This window comes from Heterocephalus glaber, unplaced genomic scaffold, assembly GCF_053883595.1.
Source record: "Heterocephalus glaber isolate CG9 unplaced genomic scaffold, H.glaber_assembly_v1.0 deba00001118, whole genome shotgun sequence".
In the NCBI taxonomy this organism is placed as follows: domain Eukaryota; kingdom Metazoa; phylum Chordata; class Mammalia; order Rodentia; family Bathyergidae; genus Heterocephalus; species Heterocephalus glaber.
The window spans coordinates 1565516-1587484 of record NW_028258196.1 but is presented as its reverse complement, the minus strand read 5'-3'; the positions used below and the strand labels follow the sequence as shown (position 1 = coordinate 1587484).

Genomic DNA, 21969 nt, shown 5'->3' with positions numbered 1-21969 from the left:
ATTACAGAGACCTATGTACATCCATGTATGTAGCAGCACATTTCACAATAGCTAAATTTTGGAAGTGGCCTATATGCTCATCAAAAGATGAATGAACAAAGAAAATGTGGTGTATTATATATTATGAAATACTGCTCATCCATAAAAAAGAATAAATTTGAGTCACTTGTAGGAAAATGGATGAACTTTGAGACCATAATGCTAAGTGCAATAAATCAGACACAAGATTAAAACATTGCATGGTTTCTATTATATGAGAAAGTCAAAGTATAAATGATTTCAAGAGCAAAATAAAAGATAGATGATAGGAAATGGGAAGATACACTTTGTAGAGATGGAAAGGGAACTTAGGTATGGGGGAACTGGGAGGAAGAGGATGGGAACGGGAAGTAGAAAGGGTTAATTTGTGAGATCTATCTATCTATCTATCTATCTATCTATCTATCTATACACACACACACATACATACCAGTTTCTCATGGTAAGTGTATTTATTATGTATTGAAAACATGTACTGAAAAAAGCAAGAAGAAGGGAGACTACTATTAGACCAGAGGAAGGAAAGAAGTGGGGTAGGGACGGTGTACAGGCTGGCAATGGGGCATAAATACGATCAAAACACAATGTACACATCGAATCCCTCCAAAGATGTAAAGCTGCGGAGGAGGGAAGGAAGGGGGAATAGGGAAATGATTAAAGTCTGTTTTGTGCATGTACCTATCTGCCAAAATGAAAGCCGCTGATCTGTCTAACCAATATGCACTAATAGAAATATGGGAGAAGAAGCAGCTGACCCCCGAAAGAGGAATAAGAAGGGACCGTTGGGTCAACCCCTGTATCTGGTAGGAATCCTTGGCCCACCTTGTCCCTCCACAGCTCTGCTGACTCTGCCCTCTGCAAAGCCCAAATGGTGCTGCAGCAGAGGGTTGAGTAGGAGGAGCTGAGTAGGAGAGCACACGGGGCTATGCTAGGGAGATGATCACTGAAAGCTGACAGCTGCCAAACACACGGTGTCCCTGGCAACACCTGTTGAGTGTGCCGCCACAGTGGCGGGAGTGGATGAAGAAAGACAGCTGTAGCCTTGCCAGCAGCAGCAGCGGGACACTGCGCCGGGCTCCGCTCTGCCAGTGGAAGATGTGCCAACCTCGCTGGCCCGGATTCAGATGGCTGGGTGTCCACTCCGTGTGCCAGCAAATAAGCCCCCGGGGAGTGCATTTGCATCAGCACCCCCGGCCACCTCCTCCTGCGCCTGCCTCCCTGTCCCTCCTGCACTGTGCAGAACGTCGGTCCTCCTCCCACGATGTCATCTTCAGGATGCTTTTCAGAGCCTGCATTTCAGTGACATGCGAGGTAAGCCGAATGCTGTCCTGAATTGCCTCAGAGGAAGCCAGCATCAGCGTAGAGGGCAAGACAAAAAGTCCCTCTCAGGGTTTTGACAAGTGGCTAGAAAAATGGGCTAGGTACTTTTAATTATTTTTGTGTGTGTATGAAGGGGAAGAATAGATGGGGTTTTACATTTTATCTCATGCAAACATTATTCTCACCCAGACCTTTCTTTTATTCAGGTTCTACCTTGAAATTTGGGGGATTCTCAGCTAAGCTGGTAGGGCTTCACAGTGACAGTGTGTGTTGAAGGGAAAGTTTGGTTCTGCCTGCAGAGTTGCCTCCCAAGGGGGAAACATGTCAGATAGTCTAATTTCTCCTTATCTCTTTTCGAGGCTTCAGGGATACCCTTGAGGAAGAAGAAGTCTCAGATCTGGATGCAGGACTTCTCTTTGCCCAGATCACTGTTTGTGATCTAGAAAAGAAAAGAAAAACCTTTATATGTATATAATAGCATATATCATTTAAGCCACTTCATGGCAGCGTGCGGTAGAGGTGATGAGGGAGAGGAAGCTCTAAGGAAGAGACTGCTTGGTGGCTTACTGTTTCTGATAGCGCTTCTCCGGGAGGTCTTAATGAGTGACTAGGCCTCAAATGATAGAAATTATTCTGTTCCTCTTTCTGACCTTCCAACATTGCTCACAAAAATCCCAACCCCAAATCTCTATTTCTTGAAAGAGACTTTCATTTCTGAATTCTCTTTATGAAGAAAGGTAAGACTCTTGATTCCTTTTTCTTTGAACAATTTGTCTTTTTTGGTTGAAACAATTAATGTCAAAATTTTCCTGTTAAACATGTTTTTGAGTAATAAATTTATTTTAGGAATTTATGTAACAAATATATAAACACATAAAGCCATTTGTGGAAGGATATTCACTGTAGTGTGTTTTTCAAATTCACTGTAGCAAATGACTAAAAATGCGGCATAGACCATCGGTCCTGTATCCATAGACTACTGTGCAGCTGCCAAGGGTGACTTGGCCTCACCCATATAGGAATAGGCTAACCTCCAAGACACACTAAAGGCAGAAAGGGAGGTGTAGAATCATGTGTACGGTGTGCTATCGCTTGTGTTAGAAACATATACATATGCGAATATGTGATCAGCTCTACCTAGTCTCCCTCTGGGCCAATGCACAGGAGCCCCCCACCAGCGGCTAACTGTGGCAACGGGAGGGAGGTGACTGGAGATCAAGATTTTACTCCGAATCCTTTTGGTCCTGTTTGGTTCTGTTTCTCTGTTACGATGCACATGTGTCACATTTTCAACAGAATAAAAAAAATGAAGTAGCAAGATAAATTTATTTATTTTCTAAGTTCTAAACAACAATCTAAGAACTTAATTTCTACATTCTTTTTGTTTTAAACCATAGGTGTGATGTCACACACAACTACTTTGACAATTACAGCAGATTAGTTACTTGGTTAGTTGAGTTTCACTGGCCAGTGAGTCATTAGAAGACATGAGTCAATGTAGTAATATAAATGGAGATGAGATTCGTTTTCTTCCTCAGTCATGTAAATCAGCTCAGATGAATTGTTTCTCATGGTGAATGGAGTAAAAGCACTTTCAAGGACTTAACTGCTAGAATATTGCAATAGCATTTGGCCCCCTAAACTTGTGTGTTAAATTTTGAAAGCATTTAGATACTTTCAGCTTGCAGTGATTCTTATATGTACCCTTTCTTGTGATTCTAGTTATTATGAGTAATGGGAAGAACTAAGGAAATTTTTCATAGACTCAATATGTTTGAAGTGTTCATCTACTGCTGCCCACCAACTACTGCCTTCCAGAAAGCATGTCAAACACACACTGAGGGGGGAGTTTTTGCATACAGAGTAAATAAGATATCAAAATTCTGACCCTGTCCAAAGAACATGAAACTTTAAGTCAGAGTTGAGCTTGTGTCTGAGAGATATGGAGTCAAGAAATTGGAGTTTTAAAACCATAGTGCTCTTGGAATAATTTTTGTTGAGTATCATATGCATTTTGTGTAAAAAATAATAGTGGATTATATTTTGGAGTTTTGCTGTTGAGTTGGACTTGTGTACAAGGTGTGGAATGATAGATTTCAGTATTTTCAAGTTAATTTGTGTTTGCAGGTGACCACGGTCACCAGCTAAGAGGGCTGGCACCTGGCAGCACTGGTGCCCTGGCAGTGAGCTTACAGATGGGTTGCAGTGCCCATGTTTAACAGCAGCTCCTGGGTGCCCAGATGGAGCTCCTTCAAAGGGGCTATGTGTGCACAAGAGGAAGATTCTGGAAAGCACAAATGCATTTTAGGAGATGACAGTTTTATACTTACATCATCTTAAATTCTTTCAAAGAATTTAAAAATTATTTTTACTAGTACACATTTGCAGGCGGGGATTTAGCTCAGTGATGCCACCGCCTGCCTCACAAGCACAAGGACCCGAGTTCAATCCCTTGTACCAAAAAAAAGAACTCTACATTTGCAGTACCTTGGTATGTGTACCTAACACATCTTAATTGTTTTTACTTCCGCTTCTCTTCCCCTCCTCTCTCCATCTCTCAGTGCCCTTCTCATTTGCAAAAGATCCATCTTTCTGTTTCCCACTGAAGAATTTTGACTTAAACAAATTGAGCAAGATGTAACTGGAAATCCCTAGGTTGCGTTTCGTGTTTCTCAGAATAAAAAACAAACAAACAACTATTTAGATTTGCGGCTCATTAAACACCACTCTTTATTTTCATTTGCTTTGCATTCTCTTTGATGAAGCAATTCTTACTGTTTCTCTTTTTTGACATATATTTAGTAATTTCCTACTAAGATTTTGACTTTAAATGCAATGGTTTTAAGTTAGAATCCTTCTAAGATATGAGACCCTATCTTCTGGGACAGCAGTCTTACAAATATCTATTTTTTAAGGTGACAGAATACTTTCTTCAAAGAAACAGGACAGATATAGCCAATGTGTGAGAAAGGACAAGAGTGGAGCTGTAGAGAGTTGGTATGCATATGGGTGCCCGCGCGCGTGCACGTGTGTGTGTGTGTGTGTGTGTGTGTGTGTGTGTGTAAGGACATAGACTTCAGATCCCTGGACAGATCCGTGCTACCCACTTCTGATACTTTTCATTACTGGTTAGTGAAATCAAACAAGTATCCTCACGACCTTGCTGCTGAGGTTGTCTTGAAATAATGAATCACACCTGCTCATGTATCTTGTACAGATATGACAAGAAAGAGCTGAGTGTAATTTCAGGAGCTGGAAATGTCTCCTGTAGAATGAATTACACCAGGATTACAGAGTTTGGGATTTGAAGACATTTGTATTAGAAAATATCATAAGAGGATGCCATAGCATGGGCTGGCTTGAGAGACAGGCTCGCTGAAAGAGAAAAGCAGGTTATTCTTAAAGTCGTTAATTTCTGAACTTCTAGGGTACAAAGTGAAATGAAAGGCATTCTGTGTTGAAAGATAGCCTGACATGTTCAGACTCTTTTGTAAGTTGAATAATCTAGCTCATATGTATCTTTTATGTGTTACTCAGCTTTTCCATCACCGTGACAAAACACCTGAGAAAATCACCTTATAAGGAAGAAAGCTTTATTTGGGCTCACAGTTCCAGAGATTTCACCTCGTGACCTCTTGGCATTATTGCCTCTGGGCTGTGACGAGGCAGGATGCCAGGGGAGAATGTGTGCTGGGAGAGGTCTGCCTGCTTCACTGTGGCTGTGAGCAGAGAGGGGTTTTAAAGTGGCTGGATGTGGATGTATAACAGGCATTATTATTGTTATTTTCAATTTAGGGTTCATTTTTGATATTACTACATCTGACTATAATATATAAAGGAAGTTGTCCTTTGTTTTATAAAGACAGTCTGCTTTTCTTTGTTGAAGTTTGTCAGCTCTTGTTTTATGTAGCCTCCCTGCCACCAGGTACTGATAAGGGTGTACACTATATGGGACAGTCCCGCCTGGGTTTGGACTCTTGCTACACAGCTATGTGACCACATGACCTTGGCCAAGTTTCTTGACTTCTCTAATTCTGAATTTCCTCATCTATAAAATGAGGATAATAGAGATCACGAGGATTAAGTAAGATAATGAATGTCAAATATTTAGTGCAGTTCCAGGTCCACATTAAGTACTCAATAAATGTTAGCTATTCTGATTAGCAGCTGCTCCTCTGAGCCATAATTTGATTCTCAGAAAGGACAGCTCTGGTCTGCAGCTCCAGCCCCCTTTGCCTCTGGACCCCGGTCTTGGCATGTGTGCCTCACAGTGATGTTGGCTACAGGTGGCCAAGGCCCTGATTCTCTCTATCTTTGTCTAGGTGGAGAACCCACACAGATCTGCAAATGAACTCGAGCCAAACGAAAGGTAGGGTCTTTGGAAGTCCTGGGCCATTTAGAGTTAGCATCAGCACTGCATAGGAAGCTCATTATAATGTACTGGCTTTGGTTTCAAGCCACAGGGATTGATTAGAAATTAGCATTTTTACACTCAGGAGCCATGATACCCACTCCTCCTAAGCAGTGTGTGAAGTAGACTTTTTGCTCTGAATTTTACTCTGTGATCAAATTTCCCTGCTAAGCTCCAAGATACTTTTAGCTTGTTCCCCACCTCCTTCCTTAACCTCCCAGTCCTAGACAGGCTTCCATTTGAGATGGAGACCCATCCATTGTCTTATAAGGACATCAAATGCTACCTCATGCTATAGTTTCAGTCTGGAATAGCCTGCAAAGGTCCCATATGTTAAAATCTTGTCCTCAGCATGGTGTTCTTAGTAGGTGGTTAGGAGATGGGCCTTGTGAGAGGTCTTAGTTCACTGAGGTGTGCCCTAGAAAAGGGACCATGGGATGTTACCTTTCTGTCTCTCTTCTATCACTGGTCATGAGGTGAACAGCCCTCCTCTGCTACCTGCTTCTGCCATGATGTTCTGCCTTGCCACAGGCCCAAAGGCAATGGGATCATGCAAACATGGACTGAAACTTCTGAAACTGTGAGCCAAAATAAACCTTTCCTTCTTATAAGATGATGATCTCAGGTATTTGTCACAGTGATGGAAAGCTGACTAACACATCATGTAAATGCTGCACTCACAGTTATCCCTTCAAGTCAACAGAGTTGAGCAATCATCCAGCACCACACCATTGGATAAAAATCCAGGCCTTTGAGATGGTAATCATGTAATCAATCTGTCAGCATGTAGTTCAACTACTAAGAAAAGAAAAATGTTAAGAGGTTTAGGGTAATGCAGAGAAAAAAACCCTAAAAATAAATCCTAGTTCTTCTTGGTCTTTTGGTCCTCCTGAGCTGTTGTTTCTTATCTAGCCTTAAGTTCAATACTAAATTTCAGGTATTGAAAGCCTGCCTTTGCTGGATCTTACTTTTTAAAGTAAAATCATAGGTATCTTATTTTTGAAAATTCAAAATTATTAAAATACAAAGAAGTAAAATTACAGATCTATGACCTAGAAAAACTATGTCCCCGGTACCAAAAAACAACAACAACAAAAACTGGCTATGAACTTAGTGACATGTTTGCTATAAGTATTTTCAAATAAGAAATAAAATATATGCATAAAAAGCACCTGACTTTGAAGAATAATTCTGAATATTTAAAAATAACTGCAGATTAAATCACTCAGAAATAATATTAAGATTATATTAGATAAACATATTCAATTATCTTTCTGTGTATATGCACACCTAAGCAGGGAGTGAAGCGGGGAGAGAGAGAGAGAATCTAGGGAGAGTGAATTGCTCCTATATTCCCAGATATTCCAGAGGATGAAGCAGGAGGATTGCTTGAGCCCAGAAGTTTGAGGCCAGCCTGAGCAACCTAGTAAGACCCTGGCTCTAGGAATAAACTACCCCCCCAACAAAAGTGAGACCATAATCTAGAATTTATTTATACAACAAAATCAAACTACATATAAGTTTTTCTTAATTTAATGGCAGAATAAAGAGACTTTAGGAACTACTGACATTTGAACATTTTTTTCACCATAAGATTTGGTGTTTTTCAAATGATATCCTTGGTTTTGAGATAATATTATAATAAATTTTGAACTGGAGTTATATGTGTTCACATTAGACATTATCAATTAAACTTTCCTGTGAAATAAGAGGACATGCGTATTCTTACATATGCTCTCATCTCTCCCTTAACATCCTGGTTTTTATGTTATTATTTCTATAATACTCATGTTTATAATGAGATTCTGATCACTAAAAACATATCAAATTAATGCATTTGATAAATGAAAATTAATACTATACTATAACTGCCATTTTACCACAGCATCTCCATTCTAACTTACAAATTTTGTTTAATCTCATAATAAGAGATTTAATTGTCGAATCATTTTCTCCAAGAAAGGTATATAAGCGTCGTATTTCTGAGTTGGTGGAGTCTTTCTAGTCTGAGAATATCTACCTCTAATTTACACACAAGGATACCACGTGGCTCAGTGAATATGATTACCTTGAATCAGATTTTCTTTTCTTCAGAATTTTGATCTGCAGGTAAAGACTGTGAAAGCATCATAATTGACATACAAAACTATTGGCTCACCACAAAGGTTTTCATGCTATACTTTTATAGTTACACACACCCGCTTTTCCTACTTCCATCCCTCATCTTTGACAGCCACTAATCTGTTTTCTGCCTCTGTAATTTTGCCATTTTGAAAATAAATGTTGAGAATTTGTGTAAATGGAATCACACAGTACTTAAGCTTTGCAACTAAATTTTCCCCCACTCAGTGCAGTGCCTTCGAAGTCTGGTTAGGATTCCATTGTGCAGTAAACATTTACTGAATTTCCTCCTCCTTCATCTGAAGACAGCACCCTCTTTTCCTTTGGAGGATCCCCCTTCCTCATTCCCAACCAGTTTACCACCATACCCACTCCCCAGTCTCCTGGGGTGGTCACGTGCCTGAGACCTGGTCTCTGATTGTTCTCAGAGTGAAGGAGCCTACAGGCATGGGTATTTAATTCACAATGAATATTGTGAAAGTGTCTGGTAGTGACAGCATGAGATGTGAGGGGAAATAAAGATTTGGGAACCCTTTTCAGAAGAGGTGGATTTGAGTTGAGTCTGGAAGGCTGACCACTATTTTTCTAGCAGAGAAAATGGAGAAGGCAACAAAACGTCATCAATGCAAGGGAAGATCCAGAGCAGATACACAAATACACATGTTAAAAAGCTAAAAGAAAAACATGTGAAGAGTATGTATACTGTGTTCTGAAAATACCCTGCAAAGGAGAACTCAGAAAAATCTATGAAATAAGTTTCTATTACTATTCTACTTAGAAAGTTAATTATTTAGCCAAAATACCAATTTTAATTAAAGGCTACTAACAAAGAAAATTGGTTTTGAATTTTAAAAATGTTTTCAAAGTTCATGACATATATATTAAGGAGTTCAATTTATAAAAAGATATCTCATTAACACTTAAAAATTTATTTAAATAAGCTGAGATATAAAGACAAGGGTAATGAACAAACTAACCCACTCTTCTTACTGATCTGCGTGGCTTTTAGATATATTCAGTCCATTAACTACACTTCTCTCCCTTCATCAACTTTGGTGTATGTGTGAGTCAGCTGTCCATTGCTGTGATGAAATACCTGAGAAAATTTACCTTAAAGATTAAAGGATTATTAAAAATAAGAACCAAGAGAGATTATGTAAAGGTGCAAATTTCCAATGATGAATGTCATTATATTGAATACCTAAAATGTACCAATAAAATTAATTTTAAAAAGATTAAAGGATTATTTTGGCTCACAGTTTCAAAGGTGTCAGTTCATGGTCAGCTGGCTCCATTGCTTCTCAGCCTGTTTGGAACATAATGGTGGGGATGGTGTAGCAGAGCAGAGTGCTCATCTCACAATGGTCAGGAAGCAGAGAGGAGAGGGAAAGAGCCAGGGAGGAAGGATCCAAGGACAAAATGCACCCTTCAAGGCCACATCCCCAGTGACCTGCTTTGCCAATTGGCCCCACCTCCACATAAGCCCACTGAGCTACAAACTTATCAATAGATTAATCCACTGATGAAGGCAGAGCCTGCACGATCCAATCATTTCCCAGAAGCCCATCACTGGCAGCTAAGTCTGCAACACACCAAGTTGTGGGACATTCTGGATGCCACCATGGCAGCACGTGAGGGGAAACTGGGAGCAGTTTGGAACAATAATAATAGGACTTGCTCGGCAATTGAGTAACGCTCTTCTTATCCATTGTGTAAGCATGGTGGATTGGGGCACTCAAATTTCAGCCTCCTTTTTATGTGCTTTTCTGTGCTGCACAAACTAGAAATATCAAAATTACATTTCCTAGGGACTCAGGTATAATTTTGTTTCACCAATCAAATGTGTTTGTCAAAGACATTAATACAGAACTGAAGAAGAACAGAAGAATTAAGAACTCCACTGCATTGAGGCTGTCACTAGGAACTTAGCCTAGAATCTGTTTCTTCATTCATTCCACTCTTTCTCTACAGTGTGATAATCCATTTCTGCTTCAGTGAACCCAATTCTGCCCTCTATGACTGGATTCGGTCCAACATAGCTACCTTCTGTCAAATTTTTTATTTTATAAAGTATATAATAAGGTCATTTAAGTATTAATTTATGTAGTAAGTATAGAATTTGATATTGAGCAAGCATATTTTCATTTTTTTAAAATTAATTTTATTAGTAGACTTTTGACGTACATAGTGATCACATTCATCAAAGGGAATTTGCACTTGTACATGTTATATCTTCATTCTTTTTTTTCCATTCCCTTCCCTTCCTTTCAATCCTTCTTCCTCTCTCCCTTTACAAAATTTTGTTTCTATTGTTTTCCTTCCATTCTGTTTTACTCTATTTCCTCCCTTCCCTTCTCCCTCCCCCTCCCTTGTTCCCCTTCCCATTTGAACAAATTCTTCCTACTTGCCAATGTCTATCATCCATTTTTGTCCTTATTTACACTTTGGCTTTCTCACATCAGAGAGACAATGGAATATTTAAATGTGTGTGTTCAATTTATTTCTCATGTTCTCAAGGTGCATCTATTTATCTAAAAATACCTTAAGCTTACCCTTCTTTATGGCAGCGTAGTACTCCACTGTATATAAATACAACATTTTCTTTACCATTCATCCATCAGTGGACATCTGCGCTATTTCCAAAACTTAGTTATTATAAATTGTGCTGCTATAAACATGGGTGTGCATATATCGCTGCGGTATGATGCACTGTGATACTCTTTTGGGAAGATACCTAGAAAGGGAATAGCTGGCTCAAACTAGAGAGTTTTAGTTTCTTGAGGACTCTCCATATTGATTTCCATATTGGTTGTATCAGTTTACACTCCCACCAGCAATGGAGAAGCATTGTTTTTTCCCACAGCCTCACCAGTATTTGTTATTGGTTGATTTCTTGATGATAGCCATTCTTTCTGGAATGGAATCTCAGTGTTGTTTTAATTTGCTTTTCTCAACTAACCAATGATGAAGACCCAATCCAAAAATGGGCATCTGAAATGAACAGACATTGTCAGATGAAGAAGTAGAAACCACAAATAAGCATATGAAAAACTATTCAATGTCATTAATCATTTGAGAGATGCAAATTAAAACAATGCAGAGATTCCACCTCACTCCAGAAAGAATGGCTGCTATCATGAAATCAACCAGTAACAAATGCTGGTGGGGTTGTGGGGGAAAAAGTAACCCTTCTCCACTGTTGGTAGGAATATAGACTGGTGCAACCACTGTGGAAATCAGTTTGGAGATTCCTCAAAAATTAGGATTAGAGGTCCCATTTGACCCACCTATTCCCCTGCTGGGGATCTTCCCAAAAGAATTAAAAGCATCATACCACAGCAATATATGCACACCCATGTTTATATTGGCACATTTTGTGATAGCCAAATCTTGGAACAGTCCAAATGCCCATCAACTGGTGACTGGATAAAGAAGATGTGTGTGTGTGTGTGTGTGTGTGTGTGTGTGTGTACGCACGCGCTTTATAAAAGGGAGTACTACTCAGCCATAAAGAACGAGAAACTAGAGACATTTACAGCTAAATGGATGCATATTGAGGCCATCCTCTTAAGTGAAATAAATAGGACATACGTGTAAATACCGAATAGTTTCTCTGGTATGAGAAACTAAAAGTAAATGAGGACCAAAATGTATACTAGATAATGTGAAATGGGAAGAAAAGGTCCAAAGGGGAAGGGGAAGTAGGGAGGGGAAGTAGGGGAAAGGAAAGAAAGGAAAGAAAAAATATGAGAAAAGAAGGAAAAAATGGAAACAAAGCTTTTGTAAATAGGGAGGGGTGTAGGGGGTGGAAGGAAGGGAAGAGGAATGGGGAAAAACAAGAACCAAGATATATCATGTACAGGCACAAATTCCCAATGATGAATGTGATCATAATGTGTACCTAAAATGTACCAATAAACTTAATGAATTTAAAAAATGCCATCTCCTTTAAAGTGATTTTACATAATAAAATATGAAGTCTAAAAAACCACAAATAACCAATGATGTTGAGCATTTTTTAATATATTTATTGATCATTTGCATTTCCTCATCTGAGAAGTGTCTATTCATTTTAGATACCCATTTTTGATCATGGCTAATTGGAGTTTTATAGCCTCACTTATCTGGATGTCAAATTCTTTTTCCATGCTTGGAAAGTTTTCTGCTATTCCTTCTGTGAACAGTTTTTTTATGTCCTTGTTGTATCTTCTGATTTTACTTTGATTCCAATTAATTTTATGTTATTCTTCTTTGCATCATCTAGCAGCTATTGGGTTGATTTTTCATGATCCCCTGTTGTTTTAAAGAATTCTTTTATTTGATGATCACTAATTGCAAACCTGTCTTCTAGATCAGATATTCTATCTTCACATTGGATGACTGTACTGCATATATTTTCAATATAATTTTTAATCTTCTAGATGTCTGTTTGAATCTGTATTATGGAATCCAGTTCTTTCCTATGTTAGGCATGGCTTCCGTCACTTTCCTAAGCTTCTGTATTTTCCTATCTGTATCTTCTTTAGATTTGCTAACCATGTCCTTCATTATGGTCATCATCTCCTGAGTTATCTGTGTGATTATTTCTGATTTATGTTTCTCTAGAAAACATTTATCTGCTTTGTTACTTCCACTGCTACCATTTCAGAAAGTTCATATGGGTGGCTTTTGATTTCTTCTACCTCAGTGAGCCTTGAGTTTGCCTTGGGTGAGCTGGAGATCTAGAGTTGGATCTTGCTTCCATGCTTTCTCATTTTCTATGTTTATACCTGTAAATTATTTAGGGTGTATAGCTTTATCACTAGTATTGAGACCACTTTAGAAAATAACTACTTTTCAGACATGTTTTCTAGGTGTAGCTAATTTTTGAGTCCATTCCAGGATCCTGCCTCTTTAATTTATTAGGGATGAGAGGTTGCTGCCTATTTGGCCTAGCTCCCAGTTCTTTGGTACTGGACCATGGTATTGGGTATGACCCTAGCAGTCTCAGTATTGGTGTATAAGAAAGAACAACTGATCACAATTACTATGTCACCTTGGCTAAAGTAGCATAATCAGTAACAACAATAGCATCAAGCACAGTCTAGAAACTGACAAACTGTAGTAACTGTTAATTTGCCACCTTTAACCATTGGTATAAGATTTATAGTTATAAAACAAAATCTAAAACAAATCAGAAAATTATATACATAAATATCCCTCAGTAGAGCAATTTTATCCTTCAGGGAGAAAATTTGAAAGGAATAAGAGGAAAAAATAGAGGATAAAAGAAGCAAAAGAGATTAGAAGCAAGGCTGAAGGACTGGGGAAGATTATTCAAGCTGGGGAAACTGGTGAAGAAGCAGAAGGGAAAAAAGAGGGAAGAAGAATTAATAAAACAAAACAAAACTAACTGAAAAATAGTGTTCACACTTGTGAGAAAAAACAAAAAAATCAAGAAAAAAGTAAAAGAAAGCAAAGGTAAAAAGAGATTTCTCTGTGATTTCAAGCCGGTGATTATCTTCTGGTGTCTACAGTTTTGTGGTGGTGTCCAATTCAGGGCATGACTCTGCTGCCACTGGTATACAGTGGAAGCAGACAGAGCCCAGGTTCATGATGGATGATCCCAGCAAGTGTGTAGTAGGGTTAGGGTGGGGGTCCTGATTCTGATGCTTTCAACTTTACAGAAGTTCAGGCTGATCCTGGCTTCTGATTGTGGAGTTGTGGCCCAAGTTGTTCAGCCTACAACACTCTAGGTGTCTCTTGCCAGCCTGACCTTTGCTCTCTGGCCCTGGACATCTCCTGAAGTTATCCCTCGCCCAGTCACTGTGGCATTTCAACAGTGGGAGGCCTGGCTGGAGTCAAACTGTGGCTGCTCTGAATCCTGGGCTCAGTTGATAGCTCCCTGGTTTCATCTGGTCAAACACAGTCTCCAGGAGACACAGCAGTCAGTTGGACTGTACTCACTCACCAGCTGTTACAGTGCACAGCATGCACTGCTCCATTCGACTCATGCATTTCTCCCTGGAGGCCTTCGGAATCACTCATCCTCACTGTGTTTCTGTTGATTCCACCCTCCTCTCTCATGCCCTGAGCAGGGAGCTGGGGAGAGAGTGCAGGTTGCCCCTCCTTTTCCTTCAGGGTGTGCTATCTCTTCACTTTCTCTGTGTGCTCCAATGTTTCCTTCAGATTTTTTCTGGGTTCCAGGGATCCACCCCTCCTTCTTTTCTTCCTCAGATTGATATTTTCCAGTGTCTGGATTCTGAATCTTGGAGAGATTGATTTGTTGCTGTTTACTGCTCCACCATCTTCCTGGAAGTTCAAAAATATTTTTATTTTAAAGTAAAATGTGTTGCTTTTTTCTTTGTCCAAAAAATGACATTAGCTTGATAGCTTTTGTTCTCATAAAATGGGCTTGGGCTTATAATAAATTCTTATAAACCTGTTACCTGAGGTAATCACCATTACTTTTGTGTCTGGACATATTTAACACAAATTTTATAAAATCAAGAACATAAAAAATATTGCTCTGTTATATGTTCTTCACCTGATAATTGTGAGCATATCATATATTTGTAGTCCACCCCCTGTTCTTAATATTCAAGTTATTTCTAATTTTCAGCTGTTGTGAACAAAGCAAAAACATTTTAATGCATATTTATGTTTTTTCCTATTGATTTTTTTTGGTGTAATACAGGAGGAATTTCTAAGTCTACTTTATCAGTTTTTGATATGTATTGCTAGATTCCCCTCCACAAGATTTTATCGTTGTCCAAGGTCAACAGCAGCATATCACCACCACTGGGTATAAATGATTCTAACAATCTGATTGGGAAAACCAGTATTTCACTCAGCTTTGTGATGTTCTTAGTCTCCTCTTCCCTTTCATAAAAACGAAATTTCCCCCCTAAAAAACTTATTTCTTTTGTTGTATATGTATAATATTCTTTCTGAACATTACCTTTATCATGTTTTAGCTTCTTTACTTTAGGATTATTACCCACACAATTTTCCTTTCTTTATATAAGTGTAGATATGGGTTTAAAAGCTGCAATTATTGCTCAAGTGTTTTGAAGTATTGTTTCTGAAGCTGAAGCTGATTTGGATGCCACTTTCACATGTGCTTTGTCTTGTAGTTTCCATATCCTTTGTCCCGTGGCACTCTGAGAGGCAGAAGGTGGAGTCACAGCCAGGAATTTCCAGGCTGAAGGTGATTGTCTCTGGCAACCTGAATATGGTCCCGTGACATAAGCTATCAGACTTTATTTCAGTGCTATCTTTGGATACATGGAGCCTTTCTTCAAACAACCACAGGGTTCACTGCTACTAGCAATCTGTCTCTCTTGCCAGTCACAGCTTCAGAGTAAGAAAATATTATCTGAGCAAATATTTAATCAGAATGCTCTACACTGTTCTGCTTCATTAAAGAACAGTTTTCATTCAGCTTATTCTCCAGTAAAATGAAATGCTCCAATAAATATGCTTTCCAGTTTCCCCAGTGTTCCCCCCCCCACACAGTAGGAAGAACAAGCTTTTCAGGAAAAAAGGTTTGTTGATAACTAATCCTGCCTTACATCTTTGGTCCTCCACCAGAATTGATGCTGTGTCAGGAAAGCACTGCAACTGACTGAGAATGGAACATGTGTGTACACACTTGTGTCCTGGGCTAAAGAGGAGTGACATTATTTTACCTATACACCAAAGCAGGTACTTGGGATCAGCCACTCGACATTGTGCTTCCACCACATGTGGGAGATGTACTGAAGATTTACTGGGCATTTGGCTAGACTAGACAGCATCAAAGTCCAGTCCATTTCATGGTATTCTATGGAAACAGAGCCAGGACTCCTCTCCTAACCCCTCGTAGGATCTTTCCTCTCTTCTTCTGCTTCAGGTGTTGCCTATTCACTTCTCAGTTGAATGTACATATTACAAGAGCAAGAGGAGTAAGGAGTCTATTAACAACAAAAAAAAGCTGGGTATTGAAGTCAACAATATGGATAAATTGTGTTGGTGCAGCAAACTGACATAAATTAACACGCATGCAACGCTGGAAAGAAGTACACATAAATCATTTAATCACTAATACTCTTGTGAGTAGTAGAGAACCTGTCTTCTGTGTGTATCACATTGGTATAACTGATTTCAGAACATTCTCATGCTTTTCTTAAAAGCAGTTGTTTGAGGAATCTCTTTCAGCTGGTTTTGTCCATGTCCATAACCACTTGTTAATGGTACTATTATGAGTGGAAGAAATGTCAATCAATTCATGGAGAATCCAAATGGTAAATCCTGCAACCTCCTATTTGGTCATCTCAGGTAAAAGAAGTTCGGAGACAGTAAACCAGATTCCTTCCACTTAAAAACGTTCTCCTTATCGATTATTGTTGGTATGAACCAAGAAAATGATTGTTGGTAGCTTTTCCTACACATTTTATCTAAAGCTTTGTAGAATAAATGTCATAGAGTCACATTCTTGGTTTCCAGAAAGGCTACATATCGACATCTTCAGGCAGATGGATCAGTTCTATTATTGAATAACTCCAATGAAAGTTGTGGCATGTTTATGTATTGGATTGCTTGAGAGTCTTTTGGAGTTGGGTTATATGGATTTTTTTCAATACGCATATTAAAGAAAAGCTATAATTTATTATTTTGGACCACAAGATTGTGTTTGGAATTGCAGATAAAAATATCAAACTTTCATCTTATATTTAAAAATAGACATTTTATTATATTAAGAAAAAACATCTAGTTCTATCTTGTTATTTCTTTATCACAAAGAAGAGAGAAGTGAAATCCGTATTTAAGAGGCTGCAGAACATTGTGCATTTAAAGTACTCAGCAAGTTATTCCCTAAAGCACTCCATATGATATGTAAATCTTTTGATCTTTCACAAAAAGCATGAATACTATAAAGAATAATGAGTGCAAGCTTGAAAAATACAATATTGACTGTCAATGTAGTGCACTTAGCCACAATTATTATTTTCATGGCTTTTGCAACATACCTGGAGGGGATACTTCTGTGAATATGTTAAGAACATGCCTGTCTCTGCTGAAGAAGATTTAATTTTGTAAGAAAGACTTCTTTTGCCCTTTTCCCTTCCAGAAGTTATTCTTTCTTTCTGTAAACCATTTTCTCAAGATAGAGGAAAAAATCTTTGGGACTAGGTAGAATTGACTAGAATTTAAAAAGAGAAGCTTTGCCACCCTGTTGTTATTAATTACCATACCATGGGTAAAATAGCTTGGCTCTGGGAAGTATCACTCTATGACACCCTGCAGAAAGAATATTTAAAACATAGTAAGCTATTCTTCATAGAAATCTTTTTTTTTAAACTTAGTTTAGCAATTCTGAATGAAATGTTTTCTTCATGTTTAGTTTGAGAATATTTTAATGGACCTTCCTGAATGTTTTAGAAATTGACAATTCTGTTTGAACTTGCAAACAAGCTACAATCTTTGTTATTTAACAGTCAAATGTTTGGCATTTGAATTCACTCTGTTTTAGTTAAAGTAAATAATGGGCTACTTGGTTGTGGCTGGTTGTTTATGACATGATAGAACATGGTTAGTTAATCTAGACCTAAGAGTGCAGAGCCACAGCCAAGGACAATGGCTGGTTTGTAGAGGGCGTATACCACAGGATTTTGTACAAATGGGAAGAAAATTTGACCCCATGATAGGATCAGTGATCCTGAGATCTCAATCTGCCCAGAGACACAAGTGAATAAAACATTGCTTGGAGGCTAGGAACTCTGCTTGGATACATGCTTTCAAGTATATGAATAAATTTTGACTCTAAAATTTGTATGAAATGCAAAGAACCTAGAATATCTAACAGATCTTGAAGAGGAAGCGCATATTTGGAGGACTTCTGTTTGATTTTATGACTTAATTATAAGACTGCAACCAAGATAGTATAGTGTTGATGTACAGATAGACACAGACAGATAAATATACAGCAGAACAGAGAGAGCTCCACATTTATGACCATTAAGTTTTGATAGATGCACCCAAGTGATACAATAGAGGAAGGAACTGGATTTTCATACTGTGGGGATGAACCTTGATTCTGTATCATACCATACACAAAAGTCAACTCCAGCTCGATCATGCACTAAATGTAAGAGCTAGAACTTTAAAATATTTTAAGAAGTACAGGGTAATTTTTTTTAACTTGAGATAGGTAAAAGTTTCTTAGGACACAAATCATGAAAAATAGAAGAAAACATGATACAAGAATTTAAATTCTTCTTTATGAAAAGATACTAACAAAGAAAAGGTAAGCCATAGATAAGAGAAAATATTTATAAAATATTTACCTGACAAAGAATGTGCATGCAGAGTATATATAGAATGTATGCTGCTCAAAATTATAAACAATCCAATTTAAATTTTGAACAGTAACTTCACAAAGAAAAATATACAAATAGCCGATTACATGCACACAAAATTGCTTAGATCATTATTAACAAAGGAAATGCAAATTTAAACTATAATAATGACCATTATACATGCACCAGAATGGCTCAAATTTAGACTGACAAACACTGGTCAGAATGTGGAGCTACTGAGACACACACATGTTTGGTGGGGATGTAAAATTGTACAACTGCTTTGGGGATCAGCCTGTCAGTTTCTTATGACCCAACAATTCCACACCCTGGTAGTTACCCAAGGGAAATTCAAATATTTTTCAAAATTTTAATCAGACTTTTATAACAGCTTTATTTATAACAGCCCCAAATTGGAAACAACCCTAGTGTCCACCACCAGGAAGGAGTAGACCTTGGTAAATTTATCCAATATTGTGCTTTTCAGCAACAAAAAAGAATAAACTACTGAAATATGCAACATGTATGAATTTCAAAAGCATATGCTGAGTGAAAGAAGCCAGACACAAAAGAGTGCATGGTATGTGATTTTTATATCAGGAAGTTCTAGAATAATCAAGAGTAATCTATGGTGTTTCTAGGGTGTCACTCAGAATTTATATTTAGAGGGGCCGGGGATTTAGCTCAGTGGTTTCGCTGCCTGCTGCGCAAGCTCAAGGACCGGAGTTCAATCCCTGTTACCAAAAAAAAAAAACCAAACAAACAGAATTTATATAGTTAGATAAGGTTTATGCTACACAGGAACATGCATTTGTTAAAGCTAATTGAATGCTATACTTAAGATAATTTTAGATCATTTAATAGTGTGAAAATTTGATCTCAAATTTAATACTTCACAAAATTTAACCCTATTTAGTAATATGCAAGCAGAATTATTTAGGAATGAAGTATAATAATGTCTGCAACTTACTGGAAATACATAAAAAAATAAGATAAGTTGATGAATGGATAGATATGTGATAAGACAAGTGTAGAAGTAACATGTTAAGCATGCAACTTAGGTGGAAGAACTCTAGCTGTATATGTACAATTATATAACTATATAACTATATAAAATATATGTACAGTATTTAATTTTATGTTTATACATAAATGTGTAATCCTTTAAACTTTTCTGTATGTTTGAATTTTTTCATGATAAAATGTTGGGGAACGTATGAGCAGCTTTCACTACAGTAGACTATGTTTTCTACTCATTTAAGAAAGATTAAGCAGACTGAGTCATTCTTTTAACTCACGTAGGTAATAATAGAACATTCAAAGTGCAATGGCAGGTAAGCTGTCCATAATAAAAATATGACCTAGCGGGCCAGGGATTTAGCTCAGTGGTTTCGCTGCCTGCTGCACAAGCTCAAGGACCCGAGTTCGATCCCTGGTACCAAAAAAAAAAAAACAAAAAAAAAAAACCTAGTAATTTTAAACACATAAGAAGGGATTAGTCATCTTGACGAATGGTTTTAAACATGACTGATTATCTAGATCACTTGAAGAAACTTACTAAAAATGTAGTTTCTGTGATCACATTCAAGTTAATAACTATTAAGGTGAGGCAGATGTTTGTCATTTTAATATCCTCAATGATTCCACTCAGCACGGGTGTCTAGGAGCCTGGGTGTTGGATAGCAGCTCAGACTATGATATACACAAGTTTTCACACTGTATTTCAGGAGCAACTGACCCCTAGTGTCTGGACCCGTCAAAGGGGCTTGCCTGCTCTTGGTCTGGCTTCCTGGATACTGCTAATGTGTGGCACACTGTGAAAATCAAACTAGGGGCCAGCACCACAAGACATTTGAAGAAGAAATGCTCTGGAGACTGTTCTTCAGCTGATAGTGACCACAGCATGCTCAGAGGGGTCCTGCGGCTAGCCTGAGTTGCCTGGTTGGTGAGCAGAGGAGCAGCCCAGACTACAAGTCCCTTTTCTTCCAGACAGCACGCCCTCCACTTTCTCTTCAAGTTCTCAGAAATGAGAATCACCAGCAAGAGCCTTTTTCATCCCAATCTTCATGTCCTTAGACACAAAATTTTCATGTTTTTAAATGTAAATTTCAAATGTAAATTTCAAAAATATTTTTAAATGCACCAAATGTAAATAACAATGTTCAAATTAGTCCATCACATCCAAAATGTTTAACTTAAAGAAATGGTCACTATAACATTGTATATGATCCAAATATGAAATAATATAGATTATTCAAATGAGAACCTATTCGTGGACACTTATTTCTAAACCTGAATTCTTTGCTTTTTAAAAAGCTTAAATGTTTCACCAATGATTAGTTTCCTGTAAATGATTCATTCAGAAATAAATACATTGTATATGAGTTTCTCTTATAACACGTTATGCCCTTTGAATCCTTTTTTCACTCTGTGCTGTATGCCCTGATTGATACTTTTAGTAATTTATTTTACAAGACTACATTTTACAAACTTGCAGGCAGATGTCTTGTTCTCCAGGGGTTATGGCAATTGTCCTAGCAATAAAATTCTTTTTTCTCCTGGATGGGAGACAGGGCAATGAGTAAAGGAGTCTGAAGACATTTGTAGGAGGAAAAAAAAAAATCTAATCTTGAGTATTCTAAAGAAGACATTTGTATTTATTTACTGTATTGCCAAGGAACATTCTTTGTTATCATTTGCTAAGTGCCATCAAAGATTGTTGGTTGCTATAAATGTGTGTTTTAGTCAGTGTAAAATTATACATGTTCTTAGCTTACCTCTTAAAGCCAAAAGTAGCTATTTTAAGATCAAATTGTGCCTATAGTAGCTTTTAAGAAAAGCTTTGCAGAAGTAGAAATAGCAAATAAACACATGAAAAAATGTTCAACATCACTGGTCATTCGAGAGATACAAATGAAAACAACACTGAGATTCCACTTCACTCCAGAAAGAATGGCTGCTATCATGAAATCAACCAATAACAAATGCTGGTGAGGCTGTGGGGAAAGAGGAACCCTGCTCCACTGCTGGTGGGAGTGTCGACTGGTGCAAGCACTGTGGAAATCAGTATGGAGATACCTCAAAGAACTAGGACTGGAAGTCCCATTTGACCCAGCTATTCCCCTGCTGGGGATCTTCCCCAAAGAATTAAAAGAATCATACCACAGTGATATATGCTCACCCATGTTTATAGCGGCACAGTTTGTAATGGCTAAAACTTGGAAACAGCCCAAATGCCCATCAACTGGAGACTGGATAAAGAAAATGTGGGTTTTTTTTATAAAATGGAGTACTTCTCAGCCATAAAAAATGAGAAATTAGAGGCATTTATACCTAAGTGGATGCACATTGAGGTGATACTCTTAAGTGAAATAAATAGGACACACATGTGTAAATACCGAATAGTTTCTCTGGTGTGAGAAACTGAAAGTGTAAATAAGGACTAAATGTATAACAGATAATGTGAAATAGGAAGAAAAGGGGCAAAGGGGAAGGAAGTGGGAGGGGTAGGGGAAAGGATGGAAGGGAATGGGATTAATATGAGAAAATGGAAAATTAGGAACAAAATCTTTGTAAATAGGGAGGAATGGAGGGGTTGAAGGGAGGGCTGGGCAAGGGTGAAAAATAAGAACCAAGAGAGACTATGTAAAGGTGCAAATTTCCAATGATGAATGTCATTATATTGTCTACCTAAAATGTACCAATGATTAGAATGAATAATCGATAATGTAAAATAGGGAGAAAAGGTCCAAAGGGGTA

The 21969-nt window shown here is 37.9% G+C and overlaps 1 long non-coding RNA gene across 1 annotated transcript; it reads left to right on the top strand.

Moving 5' to 3' along the window:
- The first annotated feature begins 978 nt into the window (after nucleotides 1–978).
- Nucleotides 979–21706, top strand: LOC147828376 (uncharacterized). The gene is made up of 3 exons (XR_015450908.1): nucleotides 979–1350; nucleotides 5682–5728; nucleotides 19938–21706. It is a non-coding gene; the product is annotated as an uncharacterized LOC147828376 (long non-coding RNA).
- Nucleotides 21707–21969: the final 263 nt, after the last annotated feature.